Raw genomic sequence first — 19148 nt, 5'->3', positions numbered from 1 at the left:
TTTATGTAAAAAATAACGAGATTTGTCCAATTAAAGTTTCCAGGAAAATGAACGATTTCAGTGTATTACATTTTATGGAATGCTAAGGTTTTATTATTATTTTTTTAATATTTTCAAAGTAATTAAAATTAAGCATATTCTTCAGATAATTTGATATTGTATGAATCATTAATTTACTTATGAACATTAAATAAACGATAATCTAAAATATAGCATCAAAAAGTTCGTTTATCCTTGTCTGTCTGGACAGCATGTCGGCCATCTCTGTAGGTCGACGCAATTATTGTTCCCGTCAAATGTTTTCAACTGTAATGTATTTTTTCATATAAAAATATATATAGATATTATTATTAAAATACCTTATTTCGATTGTAGTACAAAATAGTTATTATTAGATAAATAAAATACGGAGATACCGGATCTGTTTAATAACGACAAAAAAATCTTTCGATTTCTAATTTTAAAAATGTGACTAATGTTGAAAATTTTTATGGAAACTTTTGAAATTTTCAGTACATCGATAGAAAATAGTTTTTATTTTAAAATTTTCGTGCAATGGATTGAAAATAAACATTAAAAGTAATTTGTTTTTCTTTGATGTTCGTATTCGTGGCGTGTTTACAATAATCCGATAAAGAATTTCCCGTGTTTTTCCATACAATATTGTGTTGTGAAAATTATGGATACCCGGAACATTCTTAACTACCAAGATGGTGATTTCCTCATTTGTAAACTGGTGAGTGATTTTTTGTCTTATTCATTTGATTTTAAATTTACTACCTAAAATATTTCTTGTCATTTGGTCTCAGATTATGGAGTGAAAACTATTTTCTTTTATATATCGGTAATATTTAATTACTTATTATTTAATAAATCAAACTTTACATCTTCAAGTTCATTGATCCCTTTCGAATTCTTAGCGAATGTCTAGACTTTTTTTTGACTTGCGCACTGTGAATGTTGAAGTCACAAGCTTTAAACAATGCATTTAATTATTGAGATAATGAAACTTTGACAGTATTACAAATTCGGGCAGACATATTTGATGCTAAATTTTCTAATCGTAAAATTTCGTGTAATTTTGTTTTCGATTATGAAGTGAAAACTATTTTCTTATTGATATAGGTAAGATATAATTCTCTCAATGTAAAAATGAACGAGATTTATCCAGTTAAGTTTCCAGGGAAATAAACGATTTCAGTGTATTACATTTTATGGAAAGATTAGGTTTTATTAATTTTTTTTTTAATATTTTCAAAGTAATTAAAATTAAGCATTTTCTTCAAATAATTTGAAATTGTGTGAATTATTGATTTACTTAGAAACTTTAAACAAACGATAATCAAAAATATAGCATCAAAAACTTCGTTTATCCTTGTCTGTCTGGACAGCAGTCGGCCATCTTTGTAGGTCGACGCAATTATTGTTCACGTCAAATCTTTTCAATCTGTTTAATAACGACAAATCTTTCGATTTCTAGTTTTAAAAATGTGACTAATGTTGAAAATTTCTAATGAAACTTTTGAAATTTTCAGTATATCGATAGAAAATAGTTTTTATTTTAAAATTTTCGTGAAACGGATTGAAAATAAACATTAAAAGTTATTTGTTTTTCTTTGATGTTCGTATTCGTGGCGTGGCGTGGCGTGGCTTTGTTTTGGACTACCAATGTTGACATCAATAATCTTAAACAATGCATTTAATTATTTAAATAGTGAAATTTTGACATTGTTACTAATTCGGGCAGACATGTAAATTTTCTATTAGTCAAATTTCGTGTAATTTCATTTTAGATTGTTAAGTAAAAACTATTTTCTTATTGATATAGGTAAGATTTAATTATCTCTATGTAAAATCAACAAGAATTATCCATCTAAAGTTTGTATGAATTCAGTTAATTACATTTTATCGAAAGCTACGATTTTATTGATTGATTTTTTACATATAATAATAATAATTTATACGTGGAGTAACAGTTTAGAAATATGACATATATAATTATTTGTGGAAAATAAATATAGGTTAGAAAAGGTTAGTGTAACATTGTTATACGATATTAGAATAAATTAGAAAATTTATGTCGATTATTTAGATTTACAGGGCGACGAGAAATTTTGGAATGGTTGAAAATAATGAATGTTATTTGTACTAGAAGTAATCTCGAAACAAAAATTCTTGCATATTTCAGCTTTGAATTTCTAATTATTGTCCATACAAGGACACTCTGTATTCAAAGAGTGGTGAATTTTGGGTTTCATCTATATTTAATCGAAATATCTTTTTCTTTTGAGTATATTCAAAATTATAAAACAAGTTGTCCAAGTATCAAGACATGGCAATATCAAAATTCATTTTTGTTAAAATTTGTAAATAAATTAGTTTATATTTCATATTAATACTTTATAAAAAATGTCGAGGGCTTCTATAGTTATAATCCATTACGCCCTTTCGAAAAAATATTCTCACATCTGTGAACAAGATGTTTTATTACTGTAGTAGTAGGTAAAGATATGGATTTTTCCAATAAGACCCATTCAAAATGTACAGATAACACAATAATAAAGTAATAAATATTATGGGTTCTGACCGTTTTACAATTCATACAGAGTTGGCCAAAAGAATATAGTTCACTATCATATTTAGCAGGATTGATTATCAAATTTTGAGAAAATGCTGATATTTTTAACGTCTCTCCAAAATAATTTAAGTCTCAAAAATTCTTCTCTAATTTATAATTGTTTTCTTGGTAAACACAAACTTGGAAAAACAATATGATAATTAATCAAGTTTCGTGGATTCACAACCTGGAGATCTTTTGAGTCGTTTAATTCATCATTCATCTTCTTCTTCTATTCAAATCCAATTTAGAGAAAATCGTTGATTATATTATTGCAACTATGTTACAAAGTAGGGGTGTGTTCATTTTGGAGGAAATAGAGATCATTTTTTTAATAACCATCATCATTTTGTATTAGTGCGGAATCAATTCTTTATACACACTTTTGATTTACTGAAAACAATATGGAAATAATCTCAAATCATTCTGTAAGATAAATACACGGAGAAAATATGACTTTTCAATGAAACAGTTACTCTTAGAAATTATCTATTCATTTAATAAACTTTTTGTCATCACCCCTTCATTTGTTTAGAATCGCTTTTGACATTTTATACACAAAAAATTCTTTTCTCTTCTTATTAATCGAATAACTAAAGCGTTTTTCTTCATATTTGTGTAAAAGTTGATTGATTCTAAAATAATAATTTAATTTTCTTACGAATTTTCAACAAAGTTGAGTGTTATTTAATCGACATCGCAGTATTTATTCTCCAAAGTGCTTAAATGTGCAAATTCTAATAAGTTTATAAAGAATTTCTAATGCAGATCGATAGTAATAGGAAAAAGAATATAAAAGCCCACCAAGTTCGATAACTACAAAACATTACTTTTGAATAAACTGTATCAAAAAAAACTTCAGGGTTCCAAATATTTTAATTCTGGTATGTTTATGTTAGAAATCTTTTATGAACCATTATTAGACCCTTTTTTGTTGTTGAAAGTATCCTTTATTTATTTTTGTACATTGGTTATCGAGAATTTACAAGAGGTATAAAATATTTGAAAAACAACACGTGCGGTGTTGTTCTAAAACACTTTTTATCAGTTTGTAGAATAGTTTGTTTACATTATATCGAAGGTTTAATGCCGATAACGAAAAATGACCGTGTAGACCTTTCTTGGATGCCTTTGTCTTTGTTCGAAGAATTTCTTGTTTACCTAACATTTGGAATATATTTTTTTATATATATATATGAAATAACGTTCGGCAGAATCCTTTGTGAATGTTTGTCTAATTTGGGTAGGAGAACCACTCCAAATATGGGAAATTTTAAAATCACATTATTCTAGATACATACTCGTAATAATACCAAAATAACTATACATGTTGAGGGCTTAATACCGATAACGAAAATTGACCGTGCAGCCCTTTTTAGACGACTTCATCTTTGTTGGAAGAATTCCTTAATTACTTCACATTTCGAATTTATTTTTGATATTCATAGGAAATATATTTGGGGATGAGAACCACCCTACACTATAGGAACTGAAAATATTAAAATCACAGATTTCTCGATATCAAGATAACAAAAATATTTTGTTTTGTACTTTATACATATGCAGCTATTTTTCTGAACTTGAATTAAATCTTAATAACATTGTTTTAAATTCTACGTTCTTCAATTAATAAACATTTTCATACGCCTACCTGTAATCAATAATAAAATTACTAATTCAAAAACGTAGATATGGAGTAAGGAAAAATAACGTTCACTACGATTCTCCCTAATTGTTTTATTTAATTTGGAGTTAAGGACCACCTTACACTATGAGAAATTTCCAGTATTCTCGATAATTAATTGAAATAATACAATATATACTGAGGGTTTATTACTGGAAACTCCGAAAAATTACACGTGGAACTTGGAATAAATTTCAGTAACATTGTTTCAAATTCTACGATCCTTAATTAATATGAAAATTTTCATGTACCTGTGATAATTAATGAAAGTACTAATTCAAAAAACGAAGTTGTGTCGTAAAACATTAAAAGTATACAGATTCCCAAAAGGAAATTACTGTTATTTGTTGCCCATAAATTCTACTTATATAGTCATTTAATGATATTAAGTTATTGTGAATTGTAATGATTAAATCTATGCCATTTTTTATTGTATGTATTATATCTATTATCAATAATTATTTAAAACTTTCTTAGAAATATTATTAAAAATATATCTTGCTTTATGTATTTTATGTTTGAAAACATTATTTTATTCAATATGGAAATTATATAACAAAATATGTAATATTTAATTACTTATTATTTAATAAATTAAAACTTTACATCTTCTCAGATCATTGACCCCTTTCGAATTCTTAGCGAATGTCTAGACTTGTTTTTGACCTGCGCACTGTGAATGTTGAAGTCACAAGCTTTAAACAATGCATTTAATTATTGAGATAATGAAACTTTGACAGTATTACAAATTCGGGCAGACATATTTGATGCTAAATTTTCTAATCGTAAAATTTCGTGTAATTTTGTTTTCGATTATGAAGTGAAAACTATTTTCTTATTGATATAGGTAAGATATAATTCTCTCAATGTAAAAATGAACGAGATTTATCCAGTTAAGTTTCCAGGGAAATAAACGATTTCAGTGTATTACATTTTATGGAAAGATTAGGTTTTATTAATTTTTTTTTTAATATTTTCAAAGTAATTAAAATTAAGCATTTTCTTCAGATAATTTGAACTTGTGTAAATCATTGATTTACTTATGAACATTAAATAAACGATTATCTAAAATATAGCATCAAAAAGTTCGTTTATCCTTGTCTGTCTAGACAGCTTATCGGCCATCTTTGTAAGTCGACGCAATTATTGTTCACGCCAAATCTTTTCAACTGTAATGTGTTTTTTCATATAAAAATATATATAGATATTAATATTAAAACACCTTATTTCGATTGTAGTACAAAATAGTTATTATTAGATAAATAAAATACAGAGATACCGGATCTGTTTAATAACGACAAAAAAATCTTTCGATTTCTAATTTAAAAAAAGGGACTAATGTTGAAAATTTCTATTGGAAACTTTGGAAATTTTCAGTATATCGATAGAGAATAGTTTTTATTTTAAATTTTTCGTGAAACGGATTGATGTTTACAATAATCGGATAAAGAATTTTTCGTGTTTTAATACAATATTGTGTTGTGAAAATTATGGATACCCAGAACATTCTTAACTACCAAGATGGTCATTTCCTCATTTGTTAACTGGTGAGTGATTTTTTGTCTTATTAATTTGATTTTAAATTTACTACCTAAAATATTTCTTGTCATTTGGTCTCAGATTATGGAGTGAAAACTATTTTCCTCTATATATGGGTAATATGTGACCATTCTTTTGGAACTTTGATATTTCAAGCGCATTAAACTGGGGATCTTTTAATAAAACAAACTTAATCTAATCGTTTTTCACATATTTTTTTTTGATTGATAGATACTCAATACATAATTAGCTAAAGGGTTGTTACTAAACTAATAATTGAGTTTTCTGTTTCATAGAAAACTTTCCAAGTGAGTCTTCGCTTCTACTTATAGGTTCATTCAATTCCTTACTTGATGACTCCTGAGTGTGTATTTCCTGATTTTGAATATCAAATGACATCCCAGTACTGGTAGGAGCAGTGCTATTACTGGCTGATCGGCCCTCCATGTCTGCAACTTCAACATCAGAAGGTATAAGTATATTATTATCTTCAATATACTTCTCAATAAAAGTTATGTCTCTACTTTTTACTATTTTATGTGTTAAAGGATTTATTAATCAATATCCTTTGGAATTTTCACAATAACCTACCATCAACATTTTCTCAAATTTTTTATCCCATTTTTGACGCTTTTCTTTTGGTACATGTACCATAGCAACAGAACCAAAAATCTTTAAATGAGATAAATTGGGTTTTTTACCTTTCCACAGTTCATAAGATGTTTTACATTCCAAAGCCTTTGTAGGAGATCTATTTACAATATACGCAGCAGTTGCCAAAGCTTCAGCCCATAGTTTCTTCTCCAAGTTGGCATAAAACAACATACACCTTGTTCGCTCCACTAGTGTTCTGTTCATTCGTTCTGCCAAGCCATTGTGCTCTGGAATGTACGGAATAGATATCTGATGAATTATACCATGATTAGTTAAAAATTTCTCAAAATTGTTATTACAGTACTCTTTACCATTATCTGCGTAACTTTTTAATTTTACAATTCAATTCATTCTCTACTTTTGACTTGAAATCTTTGTATCAGGTACATTCATTTTATCTTTAAGAAAGTACACATGTACCATTCGTGTGTAGTCATCAATGAAAGTTATAAAATATTTCTTACCTCCATATGAAATATTTTCCATAGGGCCACATAAATCAGAATGTATTAGTAAAAGTGGTCTTACTGCTCCTGAACCTACATTTTTAAATGGCAACCGAGCATGTTTTCCCTCGCAACAATGAATACATGTGATCACATTACCTTTGTCTGAAGTCAAAGACACACAATTTGGCAGTTTCTTAATATCTGAAAAAATCAAGTGTCCCATTCGCAGATGCCAAGTGTCATTAGAATTCACAGCACTTGAAATCACATGAACCTCTTCTCCACTTATGTTCATAATATATAAGGTTATTTTTTTAATACTGCCTTACAGATTACCTCTCCTTTAGCATTCTAGATGTCACATCCCTTGTCATAAAATATAACATTATGCCCATTCTTCACGATTGTGCTGACTGAAAGAAGATTGGCAGCTAAACCAGGAACAAACAGTACATTTTTATCTTGTATTTTATCTTTCTGATTTATTTGAATATCCACACATCCAACTCCTTTTACAGTTAATGGCTCTATGTTTGCCACAGTAACACTTTTCACAGTTGGCTCAGTGACATTATACAACCAATCATCTCTGCAAGTCATGTGCAAAGATGCTCCTGAGTCTATTAGCCATTTATCACTCACATTTTGTTTAACAGTTACTGGGAAAGCAGCTACAAAACTTGAACCTTCTCCTTTATTCGCTAACTTCTTTGGTTGTTTACATAGTTTAGCAAAATGACCATATTTATTGCAATTATAGCATCTTGGTCCTCTGTTTTTAACTTGCTGAGTATTACTTCTGGATTTTTTATAATTTGTATAAAAGACTGTTGACTTTGATGTACTAATTTATTGTATTAACTTAGACTTAACTGAATCAGCACTTATTTTAATACCCGAGCTTTCAAGCTCCATAATCATGGGCTTGTATTCATCTGGTAAGCCTGCCAGCATCAAAGTACCAAGCCATTCATCGTTTATGTCAAAATCAATGTTGTGATGTGCAGCTTGTGAGCAGTATTCATGATCTTTCTCACATATTCTTCAACACTATTACTAGATTCCAATGTAGTATACATATATCAATCTTTTAGTAAGCCAACTCTTCGCGTGAGCCCTTTATCATCAAAAGCTTGTTGTAAACATTCCCATACTTCTTTTGCAGTTGAACAATTTTGAACATGAACATAATTTTGAGGGTCCAGAAGTAAAATCAACTTGCTTTGGCCTTTACATCCTTACTTGCTTCAATTGGTTTGTTATCAGACGGTTCGATACAACACCACAAATCCTCATGCTGTAAATATGTTTTCATACTGAATTACCAAGTGGTAAAATTTTCTCTTCCGACTAGTTTTTCCAAATTAAACAAATTTGAACCCATTTTGAAGATGAAGTTTGACGAGAAGCACGTTGTAATTATAACCTCCAAATTACTAAACTTAATTTTAACAGTTGTATAATCACTTCCTTCAGTCTTCTGTTATTTGCACGGAACCACGCTCTGCTACCATAAAGAAAAATTACGTGGTTTGAAAATAATAACTGATATGATTTTCAGTACAAACAATTTATTATAATTTCAGTCTTACACATAAAAGAGCAAGATTGATTAGATCTATTGACAGACGTCAACTTACATTAACAACATTTGACAGTTAAATAAAAATTGGTTGCGTTCCATATATTCTAACAGTGTGTAATGAAAAAGTTTGTCTTTTTCTATGATGATGATGTTTATATTGTACTTATTGTCAAAAAATAATGGGGACGAAATTATGAAATTATTGAAATTTCTCTTGTTTAATTTTTTTTGGAAATTTCCTTTCGGTGTGCAAGAGTGCGACAAATTTTTCATTTATTTTGAACAGTAGGATGATAAATGAAATTATTTTATAAATTCAAAAGATGCCAGATCTGAAGACTAGGACGGTTATTCGTATTATGCTTTTGGAATACCAAAGTTTGCTTTGCAGCTTTCATACCCTCTACTTTTGACGGTTTATTTTCAAAAATTTTGCATTTGAAGTTCTTCAAATAAAAAAATAGTTCAAAAATATGAGATATGGAAATTACTGTGGTGACGACTTCCTTCTACGTATCTATTTAACCGAGTAACGAAATCAATAGTATTTACTCGGGACATAAATTAGCGAATTGAGTGACTTATTCTATTTACAAAAACTCCAAAACGTAAATTTGGTTTAGATATTTAGTACTAGCAGCGCTATCTATGTACAGAAGCTCATACTGAGCTCATTTCAATATTAGTTTCTACTATTTCGTATGTCTCAGCTCTTGACTTTTTGTCACCTATTTACAAAACTGAAAGGAAGATGGCGTCCGTTATTTTCACACCAATTTATTTTTTTATTAAGACCAAAGTTGTGTTAGAGTGAAGAAACATATTTTTATAGAATAATGTATCCACCATCACGAAAATATGAATGGAAACTTCTAAAAAATTGAATCCCATACTCTTCGAATAGTGGTTGAAGGTCGAATGCCCAATAGTGACATCTCTTATTGAATAGCTCGGTTCCATAAATTTTGAGTATTAATTTCATTAGGAAACATTGTTTGTTAAATGTTTAGTTCTCTTTGTTTCCACTATAAAATTATATTGATATACAGGGTGCGCCAATTTTGTTAAAAAGTTGAGTATGTATTAGGGGGTCGTTTTAATACGTATCAAAAACATTTTTTTATTAGTTGTATTTGAGGTCCATATTTTGAAATTATCTTATCTGTAACTTATTGTAATTTAAGAAAAAGAATTTAACTGACTTTCTTAATAAGATGCATTATCATCGTAGTCGATTAAATTGTAATTATTTGTTATTTTATATACAAAGTGAGCCCAAAATTGAAATTCTCATTATATTTCTTCTTTCGAATGTATCACACTGTAATTTATCTTCGTGTAAATTTTTTTAGTATTCCCTATACGTTAAATTTATAAGAAAAATGTTAAAATTTATTGTAAACTCTAATTATTACCATTTCTTCAAAAAATGTGGTCAATCCGGTATACTATAAAGGGCTCCTATCTATCAATTTAATATGTTTGGTTTGTAAAGGGGTTGGAACAATCTGTATATTTCGGGATAATTTCAAAATATAATTTTTAATGACATCAACTATTATTTGGTACACTTTGTGTAACTCTTTCAAGATCTATATTATGTTAAAAGACAAAAATAAATAATTAGATAAAAAAAAACATTTATACACGAATTGGTAAAATTAATTTGATATCATGATATATCAGAATCTTTTTAGAATGGTTCAATCATTAGTTAAAGATCGTCTATTTGGTTTAATTGATTATTTTGGGGACGTCCTGTAGATAAGTTTAGATTGTAAACGTGATTGATGTTTAAATAGCTACGAAAATGAATTTTTTTATATCTCAAATACAGAAGACTCACCCTATATATATATAATCTATTTTGCAAAATAATTACAAAAAAATGTGTTTGTAAGAACGGAATTTTTTTTGGAAAACTACTAGAAAACATATGTATGATTGATATTTTTCTAATATTATATCGTAAAATACAAATAGTTGAGAAAAACCCTGTATGTCATAATTGGTAGAAAAATTTTGGTAAAAATAATTTCAGAAATAAAAAATGTGGTCCTCGCAATAACAAAAAATCTTAAAACTTTTAGTTGTAAACAACAACAACAATCAAGTTTTGAAACAAAAAAGAAATTTTTTGTATAATTGGAATTCGGAAGCGAACAGAATTTTATTTAAAAATATCGTTTTAGTGATAATGATTTTGTATAATTTTGTAGGAATTTTGAGTTGAGAATCGCAAATTTAGTGAAAAAGTAATTTTCCGTGAGAAATTTTCTTGTTATATTTTGTTTAACTTGAAAACCACGAAGGCGAATTCGACAAATGTGATTACATGGGTGATTTTTTACTTTTTTGCTTACAACACGGATATTTTTTGTGAAGTTCATTTTGAAAATTTGATTTTATTGATATAATTTTCATTTATAACTAACTCACTCAAGTCGAATAAATTACAACATCTTGGGTAATATAACTTTGAATTTATAATACCGGGTACCATCTAAAAATTGTGGACTTGATATTTACGAGGCGGAAAATTTTAGTGGCTGACACATTTAAGAAGTAATAAAAGTTTTTTTCTAAATATATTGTTACATAATTATCGTAAGATACCAAAATCTCATCCCCTATGACTATTCGAAATATAGGTTTTTATTGCAACTTAGAAAAGGAACTTACATTGTGGATTTACCTCGTATGAAGGAAATACTAAAATCAGTTATTAAAACTTTTTATTCAAATTTTTCTAGAAATTTTGATCCGAATTATTGCATCAAATTTTGATTGAAATGATTTTTTTTGTTATTTATTGAGTGAGCAGAACTTTAATCAGATGTTGTTGGTTTTTGTGTTTTCGGGAATTTCAGGAATATTTTGTTGAGATTAATTACAGTTACAGATTCTAATTATTGAAGAAAAATAGATTGAATTTATTTTTAAATAACTTTTTTAACATTCAGAAAGTTTTAACAAATATCCAAATTTCGACTACTCCCTTACATTCAAACAGAAGATTGTTAATATTTATGACTAAAACTAATTTTTCTCATTATATGATACTGATCAAATAAAATCTTGACGTTGTTATTTTGGATTGATCAATTCTTTTCAGCGTTTATTGTAACATATTTAAGTCCAGTAAATATTTGATGAATAATTATGATGATAATCATATGATAGAATTGCTCGAATACACCTCAAATTCACTTTGATTCGAAATAGTAGTACATGGATCCTTCTGATCAATATAAATGATAATTAGATAATTAACTAACTTGAAAATGTGATTTCCATTCAAATGACTTTCCGAGTAATCTGTTGAGATTTTCCTGATCTTTGAGAACAAATCTGTTGGGTTAATGAGATGATTGTGTGATGAATGTCATAAATGAGGTAGGCAACCGCCGCGATATGGAAAAGTGATTCGTAATTTTCGGTATCGATTTCGGTGTGCTGCTATTCGATTTTAAGTGATGGAAAATGGATATGGGGGCATTTCTATGTGGACAAAGTTATGTGAGTACAAATCATTTTACGTATCAAATTAACTTCCTAACTCTAAATCATAAACTTAAATAATATTTGCATAGTAAGTCAAATTACTAATTTTTTTTTATAATTTTACCATCTTCAAACATTATTGAAAACTAATGAACGCTCTGTATAATTAGTATCCAAGCAAGATTTATACTCAAACATCATAAAATTAAACCTCATTTTGGAAAATTTTATCAATTGTTTCAAAGGATTTTTATAATCTGAGTGAATTCCTTCTTACTGATTAGTAATTTTAGCCATCATATGTTCAGAAAAACAATGGTTATTCTATAAGAAATTCTTAAGGTGTAGGTAGATTGTTTAGAAATCGATGTTTTTAATGGTTTACTACTATGGAGTCTGGTATGTTTATTTTAGATATATTTTACGGACCATCATTACACCCTGGTTGAAAGTATTCTTCATTTATTTTTCTACATTGGTTATCAAGAATTTACAAGGGGTATAATATATTTGAAAAACAACACGTGCGGTGCAGTTTAGGAACCTTTTTTATCTGTTTGTTGAATAGTTTGTTTACATTATATCGAGGATTTAATACCGATAACGAAAAATTACCGTGCAGCCCCTTCTTGGATGCCTTTGTCTTTGTTGGAAGGATTGTGTGTTTACATTTCAATCTTATTTTTGGCATTTATGAGATTACGTTCAACAGAATTCTTAAAGAGATAAGGACCACCCTACACTATGATAAATTTTAAAATCGCAGTTTTCTAGATACTTACTCGTAATAATACCAAAATAACTATACATGTTGAGGGTTTATTACTAATAAACGAAAATTGACCGTTCAGACCCTTCTTAGATGTCTTTGTCTTTGTTCCAAGAATTTCTTGTTCACTTAATATTTGGAATATATTTTTTTTATATATATGAGATAACGTTCAACAGAATCCTTTCAGGATGTTTATTTAACTTGGAGATAAGGACCACCCTACACTATGAGAAATTTTGAAATCACTGTATTCTAGATGAATAATCGATGGTAATACCAATATAACTATACATGTTTTGGGTTTATTACTGATAACGAAAATTGACCGTGAAGCACCTTCTTAGATGTATTTGTTTTTATTGAAAGAATTTTTTATTTACTTTGAATTTCGAATTGATTTTTGATATTCCTGAGAAACATAACGTTTATTAGAATACTTTCTGATATTGTTTATCTAATTTGGGGATGGCGACCACCCCCCATCCATGGGAAATTTTTAATGCACAGTATTTTCGATAAACAATCAAAAATAATACCAAGATATGCAGCCATTCTTTTGAAACTTGACATTGTTTTAGTCAGTAACATTGTTCTAAATTCTACGTTTTTCAATTAAGAAACATTAACATGTACCTGTAATCACTCATGAAATTACTAATTCCAAAAACGAAGCTATGTCGTAAAACATTAAAAGTATACAGATTCACAAAAGGAAATTACTATTATTTGCTGCCCATAACCTCTACTTATATAGTCACTTAATAATATTAAGTTATTATGAATTGTAATAATTAAATCTGCCATGTTTTATTGTATGTATTATATCTATTATCACTAATTATTTAAAACTTTCTTAGAAATATTATTAAAAATATATCTTGCTTTATATTGCTTTATTTATTTTATCTTTGAAAACACTATTTTATTCAATATGGAAATTATATAACAAAATATATAATATTTAATTACTTATTATTTAATAAATCAAAACTTTACACCTTCTCAGATCATTGTCCCATTTCGAATTCTTTGCGAATGTCTAGACTTGTTTTTGACCTGCGCACTATGAATGTTGAAGTCACAAGCTTTAAACAATGCATTTAATTATTTAGATAATGAAACTTTGATAGTATTATAAATTCGGGCAGACATATTTGATGCTAAATTTTCTATTCGTAAAATATCGTGTAATTTTGTTTTCGATTGTGAAGTGAAAACTATTTTCTTATTGATATAGGTAAGATATAATTCTCTCAATGTAAAAATTAACGAGATTTGTCCAATTAAGTTTCCAGGAAAATGAACGATTTCAGTGTACTACATTTTATGGAATGCTAAGGTTTTATTATTTTTTTTTAATATTTTCAAAGTAATAAAAATTAAGCATTTTCTTCAGATAATTTGAACCTGTGTAAATCATTGATTTACTTATGAACATTAAATAAACGATTATCTAAAATACAGCATCAAAAAGTTCGTTTATCCTTGTCTGTCTAGACAGCTTATCGGCCATCTTTGTAAGTCGACGCAATTATTGTTCACGCCAAATCTTTTCAACTGTAATGTGTTTTTTCATATAAAAATATATAAAGATATTAATATTAAAATACCTTATTTCGATTGTAGTACAAAATAGTTATTATTAGATAAATAAAATACAAAGATACCGGATCTGTTTAATAACGACAAAAAAAATCTTTCGATTTCTAGTTTTAAAAATGTGACTAATGTTGAAAATTTTTAATGGAAACTTTGGAAATTTTCAGTATATCGATAGAAAATAGTTTTTAATTCAAAATTTTCGTGAAACGGATTGAAAATAAACATTAAAAGTTTTGTTTTTCTTTGATGTTCGTATTCGTGGCGTGGCGTGGCTTTGTTATTGACTACCAATGTTGACATCAATAAGTTTAAACAATTCATTTTTTTATTTAAATAGTTAAAATTTGACATTGTTATTAATTCGGGCAGACATCTAAATTTTCTATTAGTCAAATTTCGTGTAATTTCATTTTAGATTGTTAAGTAAAAACTATTTTCTTATTGATATAGGTAAGATATAATTAATTCTCTCTATGTAAAATCAACAAGAATTATCCATCTAAAGTTTGTGTGAATTCAGTTAATTACATTTTATCGAAAGCTACGATTTTATTGATTTATTTTTTACATATAATAATAATAATAATAATTTATACATGGAGTAACAGTTTGGAAATATGACTTATATATAATTATTTGTGGAAAATAAATATAGGTTAGAAAATGATAGTGTAACAATGGTTATACGATATTAAAATAAATTAGAAAATATGTCGGTTATTTAGATTTACAGGGCGACGAGAAATTTTGGAATGGTTGAAAATAATGGATGTTATTTGTACTAGAAGTAATCTCGAAACAAAAATTCTTGTATATCGCAGCATTCAACTTCTAATTGTTGTTCACACAAGAACACTTTGTATTCGAAGAGTGGTGAATTTAGGTTTCATCTATATTTAATCGAAATATCTTTTTCTTTTGAGTATATTCAAAATTATAAAACAAGTTGTCCAAGTATCAAGACATGGCAATATCAAAATTCATTTTTGTTAAAATTTGTAAATAAATTAGTTTATATTTCATATTAATAATTTATAAAAAATGTCGTAGGCTTCTATAGTTATAGTCCATTACGCCCTTTCGAAAAAATATTCTCACATCTGTGAACAAGATGTTTTATTGCTGTAGTAGTAGGTAAAGATATGGATTTTTCCAATAAGACCCATTCAAAATGTACAGATAACAAAATAATAAAGTAATAAATATTAAGGGTTCTGACCGTTTTACAATTTATACAGAGTTGGCCAAAAGAATATAGTTCACTATCATATTTAGCAGGATTGATTATCAAATTTTGATGCTGATATTTTTACCGTCTCCCCAAAATAATATGTCTCAAAAATTCTTCTCTAATTCATAATTGTTTTCTTGGTAAACACAAACTTGTAAAAACAATATGATAATTAATCAAGTTTCGAGGATTCACAAACTGGAGATCTTTTGAGTGGTTTAATAAAGCATCTTCTTCTTCCATTCAAATCCAATTTAGAGAAAATCGTTAATTATATTATTGCAGCTATGTTACAAAGTGGGGGTGTTTACTTTGGAGGAAATAGAGATCATTTTTTTAATAACCATCATCATTTTGTATTAGTGCGGAATCAATTATTTGTACACACTTTTTATTTACTGAAAACAATATAGAAATAATCTCAAATCATTCTGTAAGATAAATACACGGAGAAAATATGACTTTCCAATGAAACAGTTACTGTTAGAAATTATCTCTTCATTTAATAAACTTTTTTCCATCACCCCTTCATTTGTTTAGAATCGCTTTTCACATTTTATACACAAAAAATTCTTTTCCCTTCTTATCAATCGAATAACTAAAGTATTTTTCTAAAATAATAATTTAATTTTCTTACGAATTTTCAACAAAGTTGAGTGTTATTTACTCGACATCACAATATTTATTCTCCAAAATGCAAATTCTAACAAGTATATAAAGAATTTCGAATGCAAATTGATAGTAATCGGAAAAAGAATATAAAAGCCCACCAAGTTCGATAACTACAAAACATTACTTTTGAATATACTGTACCAAAAAAAATTTCTGGGTTCCAAATATTTCAATTCTGGTATGTTTATGTTAGAAATCTTTTATGAACCATTATTAGACCCTTTTTTGTTGTTGAAAGTATCCTTTATTTATTTTTCTACATTGGTTATCGAGAATTTACAAGAGGTATAAAATATTTGAAAAACAACACGTGCGGTTCAGTTCTAGAACACTTTTTATCAGTTTGTAGAATAGTTTGTTTACATTATAATATCGAAGGTTTAATACCGATAACAAAAAATGACCATGCAGACCCTTCTTGGATGCCTTTGTCTTTGTTAGAAGAATTTCTTGTTTACCTAACATTTGGAATATATTTTTTTTTAATATATATGAAATAACGTTCGGCAAAATCCTTTGTTAATGTTTGTCTAATTTGGGTATGAGGACCACTCGAAATATGGGAAATTTTAAAATCACATTATTCTAGAAACATACTCGTAATAATACCAAAATAACTATACATGTTGAGGGTTTAATACCGATAACGATAATTGACCGTGCAGCCCCTTTTTAGACGACTTTATCTTTGTTGGAAGAATTCCTTAATTACTTCACATTTCGAATTTATTTTTGATATTCATAGGAAATATATTTGGAGATGAGGACCACCCTACACTATAGGAACTGAAAATATTAAAATCACAGAATTCTCGATATCAAGATAACAAAAATATTTTGTTTTGTACTTTATACATATGCAGCTATTTTTTGGAACTTCAAATAAATCTTAATAACATTATTTTAAATTCTACGTTCTTCAATTAATAAACATTTTCATATGCCTACCTGTAATCAATAATAAAATTACTAATTAAAAAACGTAGATATGGTGTAAGGAAAAATAACGTTCACTACGATTCTCTCTAATTGTTTTATTTAATTTGGAGTTAAGGACCACCTTACACTATGAGAAATTTCCAGTATTCTCGATAATTAATTAAAATAATACAATATATATATTGAGGGTTTGTTATTGGAAACTCCGAAAAATTACACGTGCATGGTCCTTCTTACTTACCTTTGTCTTTGTTTGAAGAATTTTTTATTTACTTTACATTTGGAATCGATTTTTGATATTCATAGGAAAGATAACGTTCAATAGGATGAGGACCACCCTACATTATGGGAAGTTTTAAAATCACAGAATTCTCAATATCAAGATAACAAAAAAGATTTGTTTTGTACTTTATACATATGCAACTAATTTTTTGGAACTTGGAATAAATTTCAGTAACATTGTTTCAAATTCTACGATCCTTAATTAATATATAAAATTTTCATGTACCTGTAATAACTAATGAAAGTACTAATTCGAAAAACGAAGTTATGTCGTAAAACATTAAAAGTATACAGATTCCCAAAAGGAAATTACTATTATTTGCTGCCTACCATCTATACTTATATAGTCATTTAATGATATTAAGTTATTGTGATTTGCAATAATCAAATCTATGCCATGTTTTATTGTATGTATTATATCTATTATCACTAATTATTTAAAACTTTCTTAGAAATATTATTAAAAATATATCTTGCTTTATATTGCTTTATTTATTTTATCTTTGAAAACACTATTTTATTCAATATGGAAATTATATAACAAAATATATAATATTTAATTACTTATTATTTAATAAATCAAAACTTTACACCTTCTCAGATCATTGTCCCATTTCGAATTCTTTGCGAATGTCTAGACTTGTTTTTGACCTGCGCACTATGAATGTTGAAGTCACAAGCTTTAAACAATGCATTTAATTATTTAGATAATGAAACTTTGACAGTATTACAAATTCGGGCAGACATATTTGATGCTAAATTTTCTATTCGTAAAATATCGTGTAATTTTGTTTTCGATTGTGAAGTGAAAACTATTTTCTTATTGATATAGGTAAGATATAATTCTCTCAATGTAAAAATTAACGAGATTTGTCCAATTAAGTTTCCAGGAAAATGAACGATTTCAGTGTACTACATTTTATGGAATGCTTAGGTTTTATTATTTTTTTTTAATATTTTCAAAGTAATAAAAATTAAGCATTTTCTTCAGATAATTTGAACTTGTGTAAATCATTGATTTACTTATGAACATTAAATAAACGATTATCTAAAATATAGCATCAAAAAGTTCGTTTATCCTTGTCTGTCTAGACAGCTTATCGGCCATCTTTGTATGTCGACGCAATTATTGTTCACGCCAAATCTTTTCAACTGTAATGTGTTTTTTCATATAAAAATATATAAAGATATTAATATTAAAATACCTTATTTCGATTGTAGTACAAAATAGTTATTATTAGATAAATAAAATACAGAGATATCGGATTTGTTTGATTAATAACGACAAAAAAATCTTTCGATTTCTAGTTTTAAAAATGTGACTAATGTTGAAAATTTTTATTGCAAACTTTGGAAATTTTCAGTATATCGATAAAAAATAGTTTTTATTTTAAAATTTTCGTGAAACGGATTGAAAATAAACATTAAAAGAATTTTCCGTGTTTCAATACAATATTGTGTGGTGAAAATCATGGATACCCAGAAAATTCTTAACTACCAAGATGGTCATTTCCTCATTTGTGAACTGGTGAGTGATTTTTTGTCTTATTAATTTGATTTTAAATTTACCACCTTAAATATTTCTTGTCATTTGGTCTCAGATTATGAAGTGAAAACT

Source organism: Diorhabda carinulata, chromosome 6, assembly GCF_026250575.1.
Source record: "Diorhabda carinulata isolate Delta chromosome 6, icDioCari1.1, whole genome shotgun sequence".
NCBI lineage: Eukaryota > Metazoa > Arthropoda > Insecta > Coleoptera > Chrysomelidae > Diorhabda > Diorhabda carinulata.
This window is presented reverse-complemented; position numbering follows the sequence as displayed.